The sequence below is a fragment of the Octopus bimaculoides genome, chromosome 27 (genome assembly GCF_046866305.1).
Source record: "Octopus bimaculoides isolate indiv1 chromosome 27, ASM4686630v1, whole genome shotgun sequence".
In the NCBI taxonomy this organism is placed as follows: domain Eukaryota; kingdom Metazoa; phylum Mollusca; class Cephalopoda; order Octopoda; family Octopodidae; genus Octopus; species Octopus bimaculoides.
Genome location: NC_142954.1, coordinates 26133636 through 26157169, shown reverse-complemented (window position 1 = coordinate 26157169; position 23534 = coordinate 26133636). Strand labels below are relative to the sequence as shown.

General features: G+C 30.2%; 2 long non-coding RNA genes across 5 annotated transcripts in view; one reads left to right on the top strand and one right to left on the bottom strand.

Moving 5' to 3' along the window:
* The first annotated feature begins 19 nt into the window (after positions 1–19).
* The window catches only part of LOC128251450 (uncharacterized), a 26782-nt gene continuing 3267 nt past the window's right edge, over positions 20–23534 (top strand). The window contains exons 1-6 of one of the 2 annotated variants that reach the window (XR_016238650.1): positions 20–371; positions 1593–3601; positions 5095–5330; positions 7207–7353; positions 9519–9657; positions 12211–12379. This is a non-coding gene — a long non-coding RNA (uncharacterized LOC128251450). Of the gene's footprint in view, positions 372–1592; positions 3602–5094; positions 5331–6248; positions 7354–9518; positions 9658–12210; positions 12380–23534 lie in introns of both variants that reach the window. The other variant, XR_016238651.1, reaches the window with a different exon arrangement.
* Positions 12124–23534, bottom strand: part of LOC149130913 (uncharacterized) — a 24329-nt gene continuing 12918 nt past the window's right edge. For all 3 annotated transcript variants that reach the window (XR_016238648.1, XR_016238647.1, XR_016238649.1), the window contains one exon: positions 12124–12275. This is a non-coding gene — a long non-coding RNA (uncharacterized LOC149130913). The remainder of the gene's footprint in view (positions 12276–23534) is intronic.

Sequence of the window (23534 nt, the reverse complement as noted above, 5' to 3'; positions counted from 1 at the left end):
CAGTTAGGGGGGAGGATCATTGACAACCGATGCTGGTGTGTTTATGTCCCCCATAACTTAGCGCTTCGGCAAAACAGACCGATAGAATAAGTCCTGGGGTGCTCCAGCATGGCCAGTCAAAAGAAAGACTGAAACAAGTAAAAGAGTATATATACATATATAATCGTTTTATGTTTCATATATATATATAATTGTTTGTGTATGATTCCACGTGCATCTCTCGGTTTCAAAGTTGTCGCAGTGTTTCTGTCATGTGCTGTGAAAAAGGGGTAAGTGATACGAGGGATCCCGGATTATACAACACTGCTTCAGACAAACCTATCCAACCCATGAGCCTGCGGAAGAAGAGGTGATGAGGAAGACATGGAAAGGTAGGCACACTCTTATATATATATATATATATACACACACACAAATTGATGTTCATAGATACATATTCATAATATATGCACAAGCACATACATTACTCGATTCATAATATATACACATACATTACTGTAATCATATTTAAACATTGTAGAAACTAAATTATCATACTTAAATGTTGTAGAAACTAAATGTATAGTATGTAATCATATTTAAACATTGTAGACACTAAACTATCATATTTAAACATTGTAGAAACTAAATTATCATACTTAAATGTTGTAGAAACTAAATGTATAGTATGTAATCCTTAAATTATCATACTTAAACATTGTAGAAACTAAATTAATTGCTTTTCACGTGAAATCGACTTCACCAAATGCTTCCATACTTGTCATGCATGAATAATTTGACCTCGGATAAATCTTAGGCTCTTCATTTGATTTTTTTAATTAAAAATAAATAATATTGCTTTATATTTAAGATTCACTTCTTTAAAAAGGTTCCTCAATGTCAACTTCCGGTATTGACGTAACAACGGCAAAAAGCTTCACTCTCTATTTTGTGTGTGAGTGTATATGAGACAGAGAGAGAGTAAATACTACATACACACCGCTCTCTCACACACATCCCTTGACTCACTCACACTCTGTCTCTTACAAACACACACATACATAAATGTATACAAACATATTTACAAAGACACACGTGTGTATGCGCGCGCATGCGTGGGGGGTTCCACAATCGGATATTCACGTAAATCATTTTATTCATTTAATCCCCATTTTAATTTTCGTAAAAGTTTCCAAGTACTAATGAGGCTTTTTGACACATCTTCAATTTTCCCCATTCATGAGAGGCGCCCAACCATCATTCATCTGAGAGTCCATCTACAGAATGTCCTCAAATTTCTATACAGCAATATTTTGCCTTTTTTTCTTCGAGTATATAAGTAACAATTTCATTCCCGAGCAACGCCGGGTGCCTCTGCTAGTATATATACACAGACAATAACATCATTATTATTACCAATTTTTATTTAATTGATTTCTTGTACATATGTATACATATATACTTACACAGATATAAGTGTATATCTGTTTATAAACAAACATACACAATTAAATACAATAGACACACTTTTTATTAATTTATTTTCATCAACAAAATACACATACAAGACGTCTTCTTGGTTTCTTTCTTATATTCTTCTTCTTCTCCTCCAGAAACCAAGCAGTTACTCTGGAGGACTGGACAAAGAAGTTAGCTTCAAATTGATAAGTTCCTGGCTCTGAATATAAGAAAACACAAGACGATGACAATATTAATGTGTCAATAAAGAGTTAAAAGACAATGTCTGTTTGTTATTACTTATACACACATTTCATTTACTAACAGTAAGTAATCATACTTAGAAACTAATCATATTTAAACATTGTACAAACTAAATATTCATACGTCAAAAGAAAAAAAAATACTTTCTTCCTGTTATCCGAACTAGGCTTGAACCCCAGGCAGGACACTTCAGAATGTCCTCCTCACATGGCTCATCTACACCCACCTTTACTACCTGTCCACCAAGTCTCACACAATAATTACTGTCAAAAATGAGATACTTAAATCTATAATATTTAAATCTAGCAATGCATGCTGGGAAAATCTGGGTTTTTTTTAATTGGCCGAAATTATAGGTTAAAGTAGATCAATTCAGACCTCAATTATTGTGGAGACATGATGGAGTGGTGGTAGAGGTAGAGGTAGAGGTAGAGGTTGAGAGAATAGTCTGAAGTCTCTTGTCCTGGGTTTCAAACCTGCAAAGCAGGTGAGAGTCTTTATATTTTTGTACAAACGAAAACAAAAAGTAAAAAGAATCTAAATATATAGTACGTAATCATATTTAAACATTGTAGACACTAAATTATCATACTTAAATGTTGTACAATCTAAATATATAGTAATGTAATCAAGTAAATGAGTATATATACATATATAATCGTTTTATGTTCCATATATATAATTGTTTGTCAGTCCCTGTGAGATAGAAAAAAATAAGTGAAACATTTTCATAAGACCCCTTGGTGCAGACTCTGGGTGATATTGAACTCTACCCAGGGTTTTATTGGTGTTTACACGTGCCTTTACCCACAAGACCACCAAGACACCAACAGAACTGTTGTTAAAAATGTCATATTTGAACGCCAATTCTATTTGAGCATTTAAAGGACAAACTTGGCTGGGGCAAAATCAGTAAGACAAGATAAGAGATAAGGCATATTTGCCTATTAAATTCTCCAAAAAACTCGCTAATACACATCAGTATCCATCCCTAGACATCAGAAATGTAAAGAAATAAATTAAAATATCTCGGCCAAATGAAAGAGGCTCAGAGAAAGTTGACGGCGGTGCACCAGCATGGCGGCAGCTCTAAGCTGAAACTATAAACAAACAATCAAACGTTGTAGGAATTAAATTTCTTTTTTATCAAAAACGTGTTCTATAATTTCTTTTTCAAAAAGGTGTCGTTCTACAATTTATTTTTCAAAAAAGTGTCAAGTTTGTCCTTTACATGCTCAAAGAGAATTAGAGTTTAAATATGACATTTTTTAACTAGATTTCAGTTGGTGTCTTGATGGTCTTGTGGGTAAAGGCCTGTGTAGACACGAATATCATTCTGGGCAGTGTTCAATATCACCCAGGACCTGCACTAAGGGTTGTTATGAAAATTTTTCACCTCACAGACAATTTTTTTTCATTGAATTCTGGGAAAAGTTAGGTTTATAAATCCTAATTTTCACGTATAAAATTGCCGCCAGTAAGATGGAACAGTGGTGCTAGAGGTGGAAGGGGCGTTGGGGCGCGGACAGGTGGTCTAGGCTGCCTGGTTCGCGCCCCCCTTCCCCTTTCACTTCTTTCATCGCCGGACCATTGACCCTGGCGGGTTTTTACCTCGCCTCATCATTTTTCCTCCTACTCCAGTCCCCCTCCTACTCCTAACCCTCCTAATTCTCAAAGACGAAATTAATTAAATAAATAATAATTAATTAATTAAAAAAAAAACAAAATAAACATACATTTCGTACGAAATACCTGCGGCTGAAGAAATACAGCTAGCTTTACTGATTGAGTGTTTACGAATCGATGTCTGTAATTGATACATGTAAAGCCATTCCAGAATCGACCCTCTCTGACTGAAGTAACGTAATTGAAGCCGAGGAAGGATTAAGGCTGCAACAAGGTAGGCAAAGAATAGAATCTTCTTTTCTTTTTATACCCAATGTCTTTTACCGTCGCCTTTTAATGCGTTTTACACGAACAAATTGACACAAGAGTCTTAACTTTTGGTTTAATGTGAACACCCGGCCATATATACGAATGTATATTGACATTCATTGGCAAATATTCGGTTGTCCGGTCATTACAATTTTGCGAATCTCCATCTTTTAACTTGAACATATCCTAAGTCGAAGATTAAGCCACTATAAATCGGCACGAACTTTCCGGACAAGCCAAGAGAACAAAGCAAATGTAATAAATATTTTTGGAAAGAAAACTTTGCTCCAACGAACCGAAGGAGCAATGAAATGTCATTTATCGCCCATTACATCTCGTACAGACAAGTGGGGGTAAAAACATAGAACGAATGAATATGAGGATGTAATGGCTACTACTGAACATCACTTCCGAGTAGTATCATTTAAATGTGTCTGGCATCAAGCTTATCATTCTATTATCTTTGTTAAGTAAACTGTGAATCTACTGTTTCATAAATCCACCACAGGTGACAAATGTCCATAATAATCTATCTCTGTCCCCAAATTTGTCTATTGCCTCACCAAAGTGTCCTTTTTTTTTTTTGTAGCTTTTTCAATCAGTAATAACACATTGCCCACTTGGAACTTTCAATATCTCTTCTTCTCTGACTATAAAAAACTTGTTTATTTTCTCTTCAATCGCTGCATTTGTCCAATGTTAAAAATCCTGTAGATGTTTTATATTGTGTTTGTGTAATCAATTGGTGGATATTCTGTTGTTGGAGTTACTGGGCTTTATGTTTGGTTGGGGATTCTAGACTGATTAGTGTAATTCTGGTGTGTGGGCATTTGTGTATCATTCTGTTCTTTTCTCTAGAGTTCTTGGTTTCCTTTCTCTTTTCTATTCCTTGTCCTTCATCTGGAGCCAGTTAGGGGCTACTGGCATCGACCACATTCGCATGGTGCTCTTTTCATGCCCCAAAGAACAAAAATAAAAATAGGACTGCAGCTGGAAGTGCTCAGGTGTCGCTGTAGGAGAAAATGTAGACCCTATTAAATATGCAAGGACCCCGAAACTTATGTCCTCTTAAGGGGTTTTTGCTTAATAAAAAAAAATCTCTGTAAATGTAGTAGTGTTAGAGAGGAGAATAATTTGGTTAGGGGATATATTGGCAGCACTATTGAATTTAAAAGGAGATATCGGGTCCACATGAGCTCATTTTCGAATGCCAAATACTCCAATTCTACTGCATTGGCATATTATATTCATGATTTGAAGAGGAGGAATATGAGCTATACCATTGAATGGTTAGGCCTATCCAAAGCCCCCCTCCACTACACACACACTTTAATGCTAATTTAAACAGATGTAGATTATGCTTAAGGGAATCGTACTTGATTTGTAAATGTTTTTTGCCAAACACCTTAATATTCTCTTATGTGCTCCCTTTTCGTAATGATGGGTTTTTCTCTTCAGAGGCCCACCTGAGCTGTGATCTTGAATTGAATCTGTAGCAAATTAATCTTTAAAAAAACAAAATAAACATACATTTCGTACGAAATACCTGCGGCTGAAGAAATACAGCTAGCTTTACTGATTGAGTGTTTACGAATCGATGTCTGTAATTGATACATGTAAAGCCATTCCAGAATCGACCCTCTCTGACTGAAGTAACGTAATTGAAGCCGATGAAGAATTAAGGCTGCAACAAGGTAGGCAAAGAATAGAATCTTTTTTTCTTTTTATACCCAATGTCTTTTACCGTCGCCTTTTAATGCGTTTTACACGAACAAATTGACACAAGAGTCTTAACTTTTGGTTTAATGTGAACACCCGGCCATATATACGAATGTATATTGACATTCATTGGCAAATATTCGGTTGTCCGGTCATTACAATTTTGCGAATCTCCATCTTTTAACTTGAACATATCCTAAGTCGAAGATTAAGCCACTATAAATCGGCACGAACTTTCCGGACAAGCCAAGAGAACAAAGCAAATGTAATAAATATTTTTGGAAAGAAAACTTTGCTCCAACGAACCGAAGGAGCAATGAAATGTCATTTATCGCCCATTACATCTCGTACAGACAAGTGGGGGTAAAAACATAGAACGAATGAATATGAGGATGTAATGGCTACTACTGAACATCACTTCCGAGTAGTATCATTTAAATGTGTCTGGCATCAAGCTTATCATTCTATTATCTTTGTTAAGTAAACTGTGAATCTACTGTTTCATAAATCCACCACAGGTGACAAATGTCCATAATAATCTATCTCTGTCCCCAAATTTGTCTATTGCCTCACCAAAGTGTCCTTTTTTTTTTTTTTTGTAGCTTTTTCAATCAGTAATAACACATTGCCCACTTGGAACTTTCAATGTCTCTTCTTCTCTGACTATAAAAAACTTGTTTATTTTCTCTTCAATCGCTGCATTTGTCCAATGTTAAAAATCCTGTAGATGTTTTATATTGTGTTTGTGTAATCAATTGGCGGATATTCTGCTAATTTAAACAGATGTAGATGATGCCTAAGGGAATCGTACTTGATTTGTAAATGTTTTGGGCCAAACACCTTAATATTTTCCTATGTGCTCCCTTTTCGTAATGATAGGTTTTTCTCTTCAGAGGCCCACCTGAGCTGTGATCTTGAATTGAATCTGTAGCAAATTTTCTTCTATCTAAATTTAATTATTGACCTTTGAAATGCATATATTTTTCTTTGTTCGACTCGTGTTACCCTCTTAGCTTTTACCACCTTTTATTCGTGCATACCATTTAGGGCCCTGTTGTTTTGACCAATTGGAATGTTTATTCATTATACCTTTCAGTTTAGTCAACCATTTCATCAATTGCAGCAGCTTCATAACTAATTCAGTTCTCTGATATGCTTTTATAATTACTGTTGTACTGAATAATTATTGATAGATCTAGATTAGCAACAGTCAGTGCTACTATCACCAACTGAAAATCTAGGTTACTTTAGGTGAGCCTAATAACTGATGGTTTTGGGGTGTTGTTGTTTGTCACACTTGGTGAGTCCTTGACAGTATACAACTAAGCTATTACTGTACATTAAAAGAAACAGGCCTCTGTAAAGTGCAACCCATAACCAACAGTGGGGCTCATTGCTGGTTCCACTCCAGTACCCGGTGTCGTACGATGTGGGGCATAGGCTAATGTACGGAATACAAGCGAAATGATTGAAGTAATAATAATACAGTAAGGTTTTCTTGAAGCATTGACAGGTGTGGTTATGCGACAGAGAAGTTTGCTTGCCAACCATTCAGTCCCACTGCAGATATATGTGCGTCTGTGTTGGTGTTTACATCCTCATGAAAGACACAAAATAAGTACCAGGCTATTCTGGTAAGAAAGCTTAGCAAGAGCCTATGTATACATTTTAATTAAAATATATTTCGTTTTTGCTAGATTAGATTTGTTTCATTAAATTACCAAATTTCTCCTCAAACGTTAAATCCACATTTTCCTATCCTGCCCCCACCCCAACATAGAATATTCTCTTCCATTCCATAATTCGGTATAGTGTACACTTAAAGACTGGCCTTTGTTTTTTTCAATCAAGTTTCAAAGTCGTTGCAGTGTTTCTGTCATGTGTTGTGAAAAAGGGGTAAGTGATACGAGGGATCTCGGATTATACAACTCTGCTTCAGACAAACCTATCCAACCCATGAGCCTGTGGAAGAAGAGGTGATGAGGATGACATGGAAAGGTAGGCACACTCTTATATACACACACACATATATGCAGCCACTACTAGATTCATAATATATACAAACATACACACAAACTGATGTTCATAGATACATATTCATAATATATACATACAAGCACATACATTACTCGATTCATAATATATACATACAAGCACATACATTACTCGATTCATAATATATACACACATACATTGCTCGATTCATAATATATACACACACACATTACTTGATTCATAATATATACACATACATTACTAGATTCATAATATACACACACATTACTCGATTCATAATATATACACATACATACATTACTCGATTCATAATATATACACATACATTACTCGATTCATAATATATACACATACATACATTACTCGATTCATAATATATACACACACATTACTCGATTCATAATATATACACACACATTACTAGATTCATGATATATACACATACATACATACATTACTAGATACATAATATATACACACAAGCACATACATTACTCGATTCATAATATATACACATACATACATTACTCGATTCATAATATATACACACACATTACTCGATTCATAATATATACACATACATACATTACTCGATTCATAATATATACACACACATTACTCGATTCATAATATATACACATACATACATTACTCGATTCATAATATATACACACACATTACTCGATTCATAATATATACACACACATTACTAGATTCATGATATATACACATACATACATACATTACTAGATACATAATATATACACACAAGCACATACATTACTCGATTCATAATATATACACATACATACATTACTCGATTCATAATATATACACACACATTACTCGATTCATAATATATACACATACATACATTACTCGATTCATAATATATACACATACATTACTCGATTCATAATATATACACACACATTACTCGATTCATAATATATACACACACATTACTAGATTCATGATATATACACATACATACATACATTACTAGATACATAATATATACACACAAGCACATACATTACTCGATTCATAATATATACACATACATACATTACTCGATTCATAATATATACACACACATTACTCGATTCATAATATATACACATACATACATTACTCGATTCATAATATATACACATACATTACTCGATTCATAATATATACACACACATTACTCGATTCATAATATATACACACACACACACATTACTAGATTCATAATATATACACACAAGCACACACATTACTCGATTAATAATATATACACATACATACATCACTAGATTCATAATATATACATTACTCCATTCATAATATATACACACACGTACATTACTAGATTCATAATATACATACAGACACACATTACTCGATTCACATACCTGATATGCTTTTATAATTACTGTTGTACTGAATAATTATTGATAGATCTAGATTAGCAACAGTCAGTGCTACTATCACCAACTCAAAATCTAGGTTACTTTAGGTGAGCCTAGTAACTGATGGTTTTGGGGTCTTGTTGCTTGTCACTCTTGGTGAGCCCTTGACGGTATACAACTAAGCTATTACTGTACATTAAAAAAAATAGGCCTCTGTAAAGTGCAACGCATAACCAACAGTGAGGCTCATTGCTGGTTCCACTCCAGTACCCGGTGTTGTACGACGTGGGGCTCATTGCTGGTTCCACTCCAGTACCCGGTGTCGTACGATGTGAGGCATAGGCTAATGTACGGAATACAAGCCAAATGATTGAAGTAACAATAATACAGTAAGGTTTTCTTGAAGCATTGACAGGTGTGGTTACGTGATAGAGAAGTTTGCTTGCCAACCATTCAGTCCCACTGCAGATATATGTGCGTCTGTGTTGGTGTTTACATCCTCATGAAAGACACAAAATAAGTAGCAGGCTATTTTGGTCAGAAAGCTTAGCAAGAGCCTATGTATACATTTTAATTAAAATATATTTCGTTTTTGCTAGATTAGATTTGTTTCATTAAATTACCAAATTTCTCCTCAAATGTTAAATCCACATTTTCCTATCCTGCCCCCACCCCCACCCCAACATAGAATATTCTCTTCCATAATTCGGTATAGTGTACACTTAAAGACTGGCCTTTGTTTTCTCAAAGTTGTTGCAGTGTTTCTGTCATGTGTTGTGAAAAAGGGGTAAGTGATACGAGGGATCTCGGATTATACAACACTGCTTCAGACAAACCTATCCAACCCATGAGCCTGTGGAAGAAGAGGTGATGAGGATGACATGGAAAGGTAGGCAAACTCTTATATATACACACACACATATATGCAGTCACTACTAGATTCATAATATATACAAACATACACACACAAACTGATGTTCATAGATACATATTCATAATATATACACACAAGCACATACACTACTCGATTCAAAATATATGCACATACATACATTACTCGATTCATAATATAAACACACATTACTAGATTCATAATATACACATATACATACATTACTCAATTCATAATATATACACACACATTATTTCTTTTAATCTTACATCATTTGACAGAAACCATTATGGGGTCAGTTGGCCCCATAATAGGTCTGTGCGGTCATCTGACAGGGACAGTTTCTTTAATTAATTTATACGAATTGTATGCATGTTTGTAATGGTTAGATGGGGGTGGGGAGCGCTAGGAATGTGGCTTGTGGGGGTAGAACGCCTAAAATGTTGGACTAGTTGGTTACATGGACTCCAGTGGTCAACTGGCACCTATTTTATCGACCCCCGAAAGAACGAGAGGCCTCTGGAAATTGAACTCGAAACATAAAGACAAACGAACGGCTGCCAAACATTTCGCCCACACGTGCTAACGACTCAGCCAGCTCCCTTTGCTTGTTTCACTCATTTGACTGCGGCCATGCTGGAGCACCGCCTTTATAGTCGAGTAAACCGACCCCAGGACTTATTCTTTGTAAGCCTAATACTTATTCTCTTTTGCCGAAACCACTAAGTTACGGGGACGTAACCACACCAGCATCGATTGTCAAGCGATGGTGGGGGGACAAACACAGACACACATATATTTTTAGGGAGGGGACTAGTCGATTATGTTGACCCCCTAGCGTTTTAATTACCCTAACCCTTATAGGTTGAAAGGAACAGTCGACATCGGCGGAATTTGAACTCAGAACGTAAAGACGGACTGAACACCGTTAAGCACTTTGTCCGGCGTGCTAACGATTCTGCCTTTAAACACATTCGTCCAGCGAAATAAAGATTCTGATCGCAGAGAAACAAAGGGAAGTAACTCGGAGAAGCCAGAGTAAAACAGAGACGTTACAGATAGATGGCGCTGGTGTTTGTAATGGCGGTAGGAACTCGTTAAAATTACTCTTTTCCTTGTTTCAGTCATTTGACTGCGTCCAAGCTGGAGCACCGCCTTTACAGTCGGTCAAATCGACCGCAGGACTTATTCTTTGTAAGCCTGGTACTTATTCTATCGGTCTCTTTTGCCGAAACCGCTAATTTACGTTGACGTAAACACACCAGCATCGGTTGTCGAGCGATGTTGGGAGGTGGGGACAAACAGACACACAAACATATACACACACATACATATATACAACGGGCTTCTTTCAGTTTCCGCCTACCAAATCCACTCCTTACGGTCTTTATTTCTTTCTCTGTCTTATTTCTTTGACCGGTTTCAGTCAGTATTTGTATCCGCCATCACTTGTTTACAACCCCAGGACCAGACATTTTATTTTATTTTCGATAATTTATTAAGTTTGATTCGTTCGACGAAAACCGTTCACAGGGAACACGTCTGTGGAATACACAGCCACTTAAACATTAATTTCACCGTGCTCCAGTCCACTTACCTGGCAAAAATCACTTACACCTGTAATTCAAAGGGACCGGCCTTGTCACATTGTATTTCTTTGTAAATTACGTGAAGAAGACGTGTCTGCGGAGTACTGAGCCACTTGCATGCTAATTTTCTGTTGATTGAATTGTAATCGATATGTCACTTTCGCTTCATACTGTTTTATTGACCTTGAAAAATAAAGCTGACAAATATATGCACATACATTACTAGATTCATAATATATACATACATAACTCGATTCATAATATATACACATACATACATTACTCGATTCACAATATATACACATACATTACTAGATTCATAATATATGCACACACATTACTCGATTCATAATATATACACACACATTACTCGATTCATAATATATACACATACATTACTCGATTCATAATATATACACATACATTACTCGATTCATAATATATACACATACATTACTCGATTCATAATATATACACATACATACATACATTACTCGATTCATAATATATACACACAAGCACATACATTACTCTATTCATAATAGATACACACACACATTACTCGATTCATAATATATACACATACATTACTCGTTTCATAATATATACACACATACATTACTAGATTCATAATATATGCACACACATTACTCAATTCATAATATATACACATACATACATTGCTCGATTCATAATATATACACACAGACAATAATATCATTATTATTACCAATTTTTATTCAATTGATTTCTTGTACATATGTATACAAATATACTCATACAGATATAAGTATATATCTATATTACATTCAAAGTTCCAGCCATGCTGATGCACCACCGTACATAAATATATAAGCAAACACACACAATTGAATACAATAGACACACTTTTTTATTTTCATCAACAAAATACACATACAACATGCCTTCTTGGTTTCTCTCTCATATTCTTCCTCTCCAGAAAGCAAGCAGTTACTCCGGAGGACTGGACAAAGAACTTGGCTTCAAATTGATAAGTTCCTGGCCCTGAATATAAGAAAATACAAGACAATGACAATATTAATGTGCCAATAAAGAGTTAAAAAACAATGTGTTTGTTATTATTTATACATACACTTCACTTACTAACGGTAAGTAATCATATTTAAACTAAATTATCTAAGTATGATGATTACTTTCTATATGATTAGATTCTGCTACATCTAAGTATGATGATTACTTTCTATATGATTAGATTCTGCTACATTTAAGTATGATGATTACATTCTGCTATATCTAAGTATGATGATTACTTTCTATATGATTAGATTCTGCTATATCTAAGTACGATGATTACTTTCTATATGATTAGATTCTGCTATATCTAAGTATGATGATTACTTTCTATACGATTAGATTCTGGTACATTTAAGTATGATGATTACTTTCTATACGATTAGATTCTTCTACATTTAAGTATGGTAATTACATTCTGCTATATCTAAGTATGATGATTACTTTCTATATGATTAGATTCTGCTACATTTAAGAAGGATGATTAGATTCTGCTATATCTAAGTATGATGATTACTTTCTATATGATTAGATTCTGCTACATTTAAGTATGATGATTACTTTCTATATGATTAGATTCTGCTATATCTAAGTATGATGATTACTTTCTATATGATTAGATTCTGCTACATTTAAGTATGGTAATTACATTCTGCTATATCTAAGTATGATGATTACTTTCTATATGATTAGATTCTGCTATATCTAAGTATGATGATTACTTTCTATATGATTACATTCTGCTACATTTAAGTATGATAATTACTTTCTATATGATTAGATTCTGCTACATTTAAGTATGATGATTACTTTCTATATGATTAGATTCTACTATATCTAAGTATGATGATTACTCTCTATATGATTAGATTCTGCTACATTTAAGTATGATGATTACTTTCTATATGATTAGATTCTGCTATATCTAAGAATGATGATTACTTTCTATAATGATTACATTCTATATGATTAGATTCTGCTACATCTAAGTATGATGATTACTTTCTATATGATTAGATTCTGCTATATCTAAGTATGATGATTACTTTCTATATGATTAGGTTCTGCTACATTTAAGTATGATGATTACTTTCTATATGATTAGATTCTTCTACATTTAAGTATGGTAATTACATTCTGCTATATCTAAGTATGATAATTACTTTCTATGTGATTAGATTCTGCTACATTTAAGTATGATGATTACTTTCTATAATGATTACATTCTATATGATTAGATTCTGCTACATCTAAGTATGATGATTACTTTCTATATGATTAGATTCTGCTATATCTAAGTATGATGATTACTTTCTATATGATTAGGTTCTGCTACATTTAAGTATGATGATTACTTTCTATATGATTAGATTCTGCTACATTTAAGTATGATGATTACTTTCTATAATGATTACATTCTATATGATTAGATTCTGCTATATCTAAGTATGATGATTACTTTCTATATGATTAGATTCTGCTACATTTAAGTATGGTAATTACTTTCTATATGATTAGATTTTGCTATATCTAAGTATGATGATTACTTTCTATATGATTAGATTCTGCTACATTTAAGTATGGTAATTACATTCTGCTATATCTAAGTATGATGATTACTTTCTATATGATTAGATTCTGCTATATCTAAGTATGATAATTACTTTCTATATGATTAGATTTTGCTACATTTAAGTATGATGATTACTTTCTATATGATTAGATTCTGCTATATCTAAGTATGATAATTACTTTCTATATGATTAGATTTTGCTACATTTAAGTATGATGATTACTTTCTATATGATTAGATTCTGCTATATCTAAGTATGATAATTACTTTCTATATGATTAGATTTTGCTACATTTAAGTATGATGATTACTTTCTATATGATTAGATTCTGCTACATTTAAGTATGATGATTACTTTCTATATGATTAGATTCTTCTACATTTAAGTATGGTAATTACATTCTGCTATATCTAAGTATGATGATTACTTTCTATATGATTAGATTCTGCTATATCTAAGTATGATAATTACTTTCTATATGATTAGATTTTGCTACATTTAAGTATGATGATTACTTTCTATATGATTAGATTCTGCTACATTTAAGTATGATAATTACTTTCTATATGATTAGATTCTACTACATTTAAGTATGATGATTACTTTCTATAATGATTAGATTCAGCTATATCTAAGTATGATGATTACTTTCTATATGATTAGATTTTGCTACATTTAAGTATGATGATTACTTTCTATATGATTGGATTCTGCTATATCTAAGTATGATAATTACTTTCTATATGATTAGATTCTGCTATATCTAAGTATGATGATTACTTTCTATAATGATTACATTCTATATGATTAGATTCTGCTATATCTAAGTATGATGATTACTTTCTATATGATTAGATTTTGCTACATTTAAGTATGATGATTAGATTCTGCTATATCTAAGTATGATGACTACTTTCTATATGATTGGATTCTGCTATATCTAAGTATGATGATTACTTTCTATATGATTAGATTCTGCTATATCTAAGTATGGTGATTACTTTCTATATGATTAGATTCTGCTACATTTAAGTAGGATGATTACTTTCTATAATGATTAGATTCTGCTATATCTAAGTATGATGATTACTTTCTATATGATTAGATTCTGCTATATCTAAGTATGATGATTACTTTCTATATGATTAGATTCTGCTATATCTAAGTATGATGATTACTTTCTATATGATTAGATTCTGCTACATTTAAGTATGATAATTACTTTCTATATGATTAGATTCTGCTATATCTAAGAATGATGATTACTTTCTATAATGATTACATTCTATATGATTAGATTCTGCTACATTTAAGTATGGTAATTACTTTCTATATGATTAGATTCTTCTACATTTAAGTATGGTAATTACATTCTGCTATATCTAAGTATGATGATTACATTCTATATGATTAGATTCTGCTATATCTAAGTATGATGATTACATTCTATATGATTAGATTCTGCTATATCTAAGTATGATGATTACTTTCTATATGATTAGATTCTGCTACATTTAAGTAGGGTGATTAATTTCTATAATGATTAGATTCTGCTATATCTAAGTATGATGATTACTTTCTATATGATTAGATTCTGCTATATCTAAGTAGGATGATTACTTTCTATAATGATTACATTCTATATGATTAGATTCTGCTATATCTAAGTATGATGATTACTTTCTATATGATTAGATTCTGCTATATCTAAGTATGATGATTACATTCTGCTACATTTAAGTATGATAATTACTTTCTATATGATTAGATTCTGCTACATTTAAGTATTATAATTACTTTCTATATGATTAGATTCTGCTACATTTAAGTATGATGATTACTTTCTATATGATTAGATTCTGCTATATCTAAGTATGATGATTACTTTCTATATGATTAGATTCTGCTATATCTAAGTATGATGATTACTTTCTATATGATTAGGTTCTGCTACATTTAAGTATGATGATTACTTTCTATAATGATTACATTCTATATGATTAGATTCTGCTATATCTAAGTATGATGATTACTTTCTATAATGATTAGATTCTGCTACAGTTAAGTATGATGATTACTTTCTATATGATTAGATTCTGCTACAGTTAAGTATGATGATTACTTTCTATATGATTAGATTCTACTATATCTAAGTATGATGATTACTCTCTATATGATTAGATTCTGCTACATTTAAGTATGATGATTACTTTCTATATGATTAGATTCTTCTACATTTAAGTATGGTAATTACATTCTGCTATATCTAAGTATGATGATTACTTTCTATATGATTAGATTCTGCTATATCTAAGTATGATAATTACTTTCTATATGATTAGATTTTGCTACATTTAAGTATGATGATTACTTTCTATATGATTAGATTTTGCTACATTTAAGTATGATGATTACTTTCTATATGATTAGATTCTGCTATATCTAAGAATGATGATTACTTTCTATAATGATTACATTCTATATGATTAGATTCTGCTATATCTAAGTATGATGATTACTTTCTATATGATTAGATTCTGCTACATTTAAGTATGGTAATTACTTTCTATATGATTAGATTCTGCTATATCTAAGTATGATAATTACTTTCTATATGATTAGATTCTGCTATATCTAAGAGTGATGATTACTTTCTATAATGATTACATTCTATATGATTAGATTCTGCTATATCTAAGTATGATGATTACTTTCTATATGATTAGGTTCTGCTACATTTAAGTATGATGATTACTTTCTATATGATTAGATTCTGCTACATTTAAGTATGATGATTACTTTCTATAATGATTACATTCTATATGATTAGATTCTGCTATATCTAAGTATGATGATTACATTCTATATGATTAGATTCTGCTATATCTAAGTATGATGATTACTCTCTATATGATTAGATTCTGCTACATTTAAGTATGATGATCACATTCTGCTATAGCAGAATCTAATCATATAGAAAGTAATCATCATACTTAAATGTAGCAGAATCTAATCATATAGAAAGTAATCATCATACTTAGATATAGCAGAATCTAATCATATAGAATGTAATCATCATACTTAGATATAGCAGAATCTAATCTTATAGAAAGTAATCATCATACTTAGATATAGCAGAATCTAATCATATAGAAAGTAATCATCATACTTAAATGTAGCAAAATCTAATCATATAGAAAGTAATTATCATACTTAGATATAGCAGAATCTAATCATATAGAAAGTAATCATCATACTTAGATATAGCAGAATGTAATAATCATACTTAAATGTAGCAGAATCTAATCATATAGAAAGTAATCATCATACTTAAATGTAGCAGAATCTAATCATATAGAAAGTAATCATCATACTTAAATGTAGCAAAATCTAATCATATAGAAAGTAATCATCATACTTAAATGTAGCAGAATCTAATCATATAGAAAGTAATCATCATACTTAGATATAGCAGAATCTAATCATATAGAATGTAATCATTATAGAAAGTAATCATCATACTTAGATATAGCAGAATCTAATCTTATAGAAAGTAATCATCATACTTAGATATAGCAGAATCTAATCATATAGAAAGTAATCATCATACTTAAATGTAGCAAAATCTAATCATATAGAAAGTAATCATCATACTTAAATGTAGCAGAATCTAATCATATAGAAAGTAATCATCATACTTAGATATAGCAGAATCTAATCATATAGAATGTAATCATTATAGAAAGTAATCATCATACTTAAATGTAGCAGAACCTAATCATATAGAAAGTAATAATCATACTTAGATATAGCAGAATCTAATCTTATAGAAAGTAATCATCATACTTAAATGTAGCAGAATCTAATCATATAGAAAGTAATCATCATGCTTAAATGTAGCAGAATCTAATCATATAGAAAGTAATTATCATACTTAAATGTAGCAGAATCTAATCATATAGAAAGTAATCATCATACTTAAATGTAGCAGAATCTAATCATATAGAAAGTAATCATCATACTTAAATGTAGCAGAATCTAATCATATAGAAAGTAATCATCATGCTTAAATGTAGCAGAATCTAATCATATAGAATGTAATCATTATAGAAAGTAATCATCATACTTAGATATAGCAGAATCTAATCTTATAGAAAGTAATCATCATACTTAAATGTAGCAGAATCTAATCATATAGAAAGTAATCATCATACTTAAATGTAGCAGAATCTAATCATATAGAAAGTAATCATCATACTTAGATATAGCAGAATCTAATCATATAGAATGTAATCATTATAGAAAGTAATCATCATACTTAAATGTAGCAGAATCTAATCATATAGAAAGTAATCATCATACTTAAATGTAGCAGAATCTAATCATTATAGAAAGTAATCATCATACTTAGATATAGCAGAATCTAATCATATAGAAAGTAATCATCATACTTAAATGTAGCAGAATCTAATCATATAGAAAGTAATTATCATACTTAGATATAGCAGAATCTAATCATATACAAAGTAATCATCATACTTAGATATAGCAGAATCTAATAATATAGAAAGTAATCATCATACTTAAATGTAGCAGAATGTAATCATTATAGAAAGTAATCATCATACTTAAATGTAGCAGAATCTAATCATATAGAAAGTAATCATCATACTTAGATATAGCAGAATCTAATCATATAGAAAGTAATCATCATACTTAAATGTAGCAAAATCTAATCATATAGAAAGTAATTATCATACTTAGATATAGCAGAATCTAATCATATAGAAAGTAATCATCATACTTAGATATAGCAGAATCTAATCATATAGAAAGTGATCATCATACTTAGATATAGCAGAATCTAATCATATAGAATGTAATCATTATAGAAAGTAATCATCATACTTAAATGTAGCAGAATCTAATCATATAGAAAGTAATCATCATACTTAGATATAGCAGAATCTAATCATATAGAATGTAATCATTATAGAAAGTAATCATCATACTTAGATATAGCAGAATCTAATCTTATAGAAAGTAATCATCATACTTAAATGTAGCAGAATCTAATCATATAGAAAGTAATTATCATACTTAAATGTAGCAGAATCTAATCATATAGAAAGTAATCATCATACTTAGATATAGCAGAATCTAATCATATAGAAAGTAATCATCATACTTAGATATAGCAGAATGTAATCATCATACTTAAATGTAGCAGAATCTAATCATATAGAATGTAATCATTATAGAAAGTAATCATCATACTTAAATGTAGCAGAATCTAATCATATAGAAAGTAATCATCATACTTAGATATAGCAGAATTTAATCATATAGAAAGTAATCATCATACTTAGATATAGCAGAATCTAATCATATAGAAAGTAATCATCATACTTAAATGTAGCAGAATCTAATCATATAGAATGTAATCATTATAGAAAGTAATCATCATACTTAGATATAGCAGAATCTAATCATATAGAAAGTAATCATCATACTTAGATATAGCAGAATCTAATCATATAGAAAGTAATCATCATACTTAAATGTAGCAGAATCTAATCATATAGAAAGTAATTATCATACTTAGATATAGCAGAATCTAATCATATAGAAAGTAATCATCATACTTAGATATAGCAGAATCTAATCATATAGAAAGTAATCATCATACTTAGATATAGCAGAATGTAATCATCATACTTAAATGTAGCAGAATCTAATCATATAGAAAGTAATCATCATGCTTAAATGTAGCAGAATCTAATCATATAGAATGTAATCATTATAGAAAGTAATCATCATACTTAAATGTAGCAGAATCTAATCATATAGAATGTAATCATTATAGAAAGTAATCATCATACTTAGATATAGCAGAATCTAATCATATAGAAAGTAATCATCATACTTAGATATAGCAGAATCTAATCATATAGAAAGTAATCATCATACTTAGATATAGCAGAATCTAATCATATAGAAAGTAATCATCATACTTAAATGTAGCAGAATCTAATCATATAGAATGTAATCATTATAGAAAGTAATCATCATACTTAGATATAGCAGAATCTAATCATATAGAAAGCAATCATCATACTTAGATATAGCAGAATCTAATCATATAGAAAGTAATCATCATACTTAAATGTAGCAGAATCTAATCATATAGGAAGTAATCATCATACTTAGATATAGCAGAATCTAATCATATAGAATGTAATCATTATAGAAAGTAATCATCATACTTAAATGTAGCAAAATCTAATCATATAGAAAGTAATCATCATACTTAGATATAGCAGAATCTAATCATATAGAAAGTAATCATCATACTTAAATGTAGCAAAATCTAATCATATAGAAAGTAATCATCATACTTAGATATAGCAGAATCTAATCATATAGAAAGTAATCATCATACTTAGATATAGCAGAATCTAATCATATAGAATGTAATCATTATAGAAAGTAATCATCATACTTAAATGTAGCAGAATCTAATCATATAGAAAGTAATCATCATACTTAGATATAGCAGAATCTAATCATATAGAAAGTAATCATCATACTTAAATGTAGCAAAATCTAATCATATAGAAAGTAATCATCATACTTAGATATAGCAGAATCTAATCATATAGAATGTAATCATTATAGAAAGTAATCATCATACTTAAATGTAGCAGAATCTAATCATATAGAAAGTAATCATCATACTTAGATATAGCAGAATCTAATCATATAGAAAGTAATCATCATACTTAAATGTAGCAGAATCTAATCATATAGAAAGTAATCATCATACTTAGATATAGCAGAATGTAATCATCATACTTAAATGTAGCAGAATCTAATCATATGGAAAGTAATCATCATACTTAAATGTAGCAGAATCTAATCATTATAGAAAGTAATCATCATACTTAGATATAGCAGAATCTAATCATATAGAAAGTAATCATCATACTTAGATATAGCAGAATCTAATCATATAGAAAGTAATCATCATACTTAAATGTAGCAGAATGTAATCATATAGAAAGTAATCATCATACTTAAATGTAGCAGAATCTAATCATATAGAAAGTAATTATCATACTTAGATATAGCAGAATCTAATCATATAGAAAGTAATCATCATACTTAAATGTAGCAGAATCTAATCATATAGAAAGTAATCATCATACTTAGATATAGCAGAATCTAATCATCATACTTAGATATAGCAGAATCTAATAATATAGAAAGTAATCATCATACTTAAATGTAGCAGAATCTAATCATATAGAATGTAATCATTATAGAAAGTAATCATCATACTTAAATGTAGCAGAATCTAATCATATAGAAAGTAATCATCATACTTAGATATAGCAGAATCTAATCATATAGAAAGTAATCATCATACTTAAATGTAGCAGAATCTAATCATATAGAAAGTAATCATCATACTTAGATATAGCAGAATCTAATCATATAGAATGTAATCATTATAGAAAGTAATCATCATACTTAAATGTAGCAGAATCTAATAATATAGAAAGTAATCATCATACTTAAATGTAGCAGAATCTAATCATATAGAATGTAATCATTATAGAAAGTAATCATCATACTTAAATGTAGCAGAATCTAATCATCATACTTAGATATAGCAGAATCTAATCATATAGAAAGTAATCATCATACTTAAATGTAGCAGAATCTAATAATATAGAAAGTAATCATCATACTTAAATGTAGCAGAATCTAATCATATAGAAAGTAATCATCATACTTAAATGTAGCAGAATCTAATCATATAGAAAGTAATCATCATACTTAGATATAGCGGAATCTAATCATATAGAAAGTAATCATCATACTTAAATGTAGCAGAATCTAATCATATAGAAAGTAATCATCATACTTAGATATAGCAGAATGTAATCATCATACTTAAATGTAGCAGAATCTAATCATATAGAAAGTAATCATCATGCTTAAATGTAGCAGAATATAATCATATAGAAAGTAATTATCATACTTAAATGTAGCAGAATCTAATCATATAGAAAGTAATCATCATACTTAGATATAGCAGAATCTAATCATATACAAAGTAATCATCATACTTAAATGTAGCAGAATCTAATCATATAGAAAGTAATCATCATACTTAGATATAGCAGAATCTAATCATATAGAAAGTAATCATCATACTTAGATATAGCAGAATCTAATCATATAGAAAGTAATCATCATACTTAGATATAGCAGAATCTAATCATATAGAATGTAATCATTATAGAAAGTAATCATCATACTTAGATATAGCAGAATCTAATCATATAGAAAGTAATCATCATACTTAGATATAGCAGAATCTAATCATATAGAAAGTAATCATCATACTTAAATGTAGCAGAATCTAATCATATAGAAAGTAATCATCATACTTAGATATAGCAGAATCTAATCATATAGTAAGTAATCATCATACTTAGATATAGCAGAATCTAATCATATAGAATGTAATCATTATAGAAAGTAATCATCATACTCAAATGTAGCAGAATCTAATAATATAGAAAGTAATTATCATACTTAGATATAGCAGAATCTAATCATATAGAAAGTAATCATCATACTTAAATGTAGCAGAATCTAATCATATAGAAAGTAATTATCATACTTAGATATAGCAGAATCTAATCATATAGAAAGTAATCATCATACTTAAATGTAGCAGAATCTAATCATATACAAAGTAATCATCATACTTAGATATAGCAGAATCTAATCATATAGAAAGTAATCATCATATTTAGATATAGCAGAATCTAATCATATAGAAAGTAATCATCATACTTAGATATAGCAGAATCTAATCATATAGAAAGTAATCATCATACTTAGATATAGCAGAATCTAATCATATAGAAAGTAATCATCATACTTAAATGTAGCAGAATCTAATCATATAGAATGTAATCATTATAGAAAGTAATCATCATACTTAAATGTAGCAGAATCTAATAATATAGAAAGTAATCATCATACTTAAATGTAGCAGAATCTAATCATATAGAATGTAATCATCATACTTAAATGTAGCAGAATCTAATCATCATACTTAGATATAGCAGAATCTAATCATATAGAAAGTAATCATCATACTTAAATGTAGCAGAATCTAATCATATAGAATGTAATCATGAAAGAAAGTAATCATCATACTTAAATGTAGCAGAATCTAATAATATAGAAAGTAATCATCATACTTAAATGTAGCAGAATCTAATCATATAGAAAGTAATCATCATACTTAGATATAGCGGAATCTAATCATATAGAAAGTAATCATCATACTTAAATGTAGCAGAATCTAATCATATAGAAAGTAATCATCATACTTAGATATAGCAGAATGTAATCATCATACTTAAATGTAGCAGAATCTAATCATATAGAAAGTAATCATCATGCTTAAATGTAGCAGAATATAATCATATAGAAAGTAATTATCATACTTAAATGTAGCAGAATCTAATCATATAGAAAGTAATCATCATACTTAGATATAGCAGAATCTAATCATATAGAAAGTAATCATCATACTTAGATATAGCAGAATCTAATCATATAGAAAGTAATC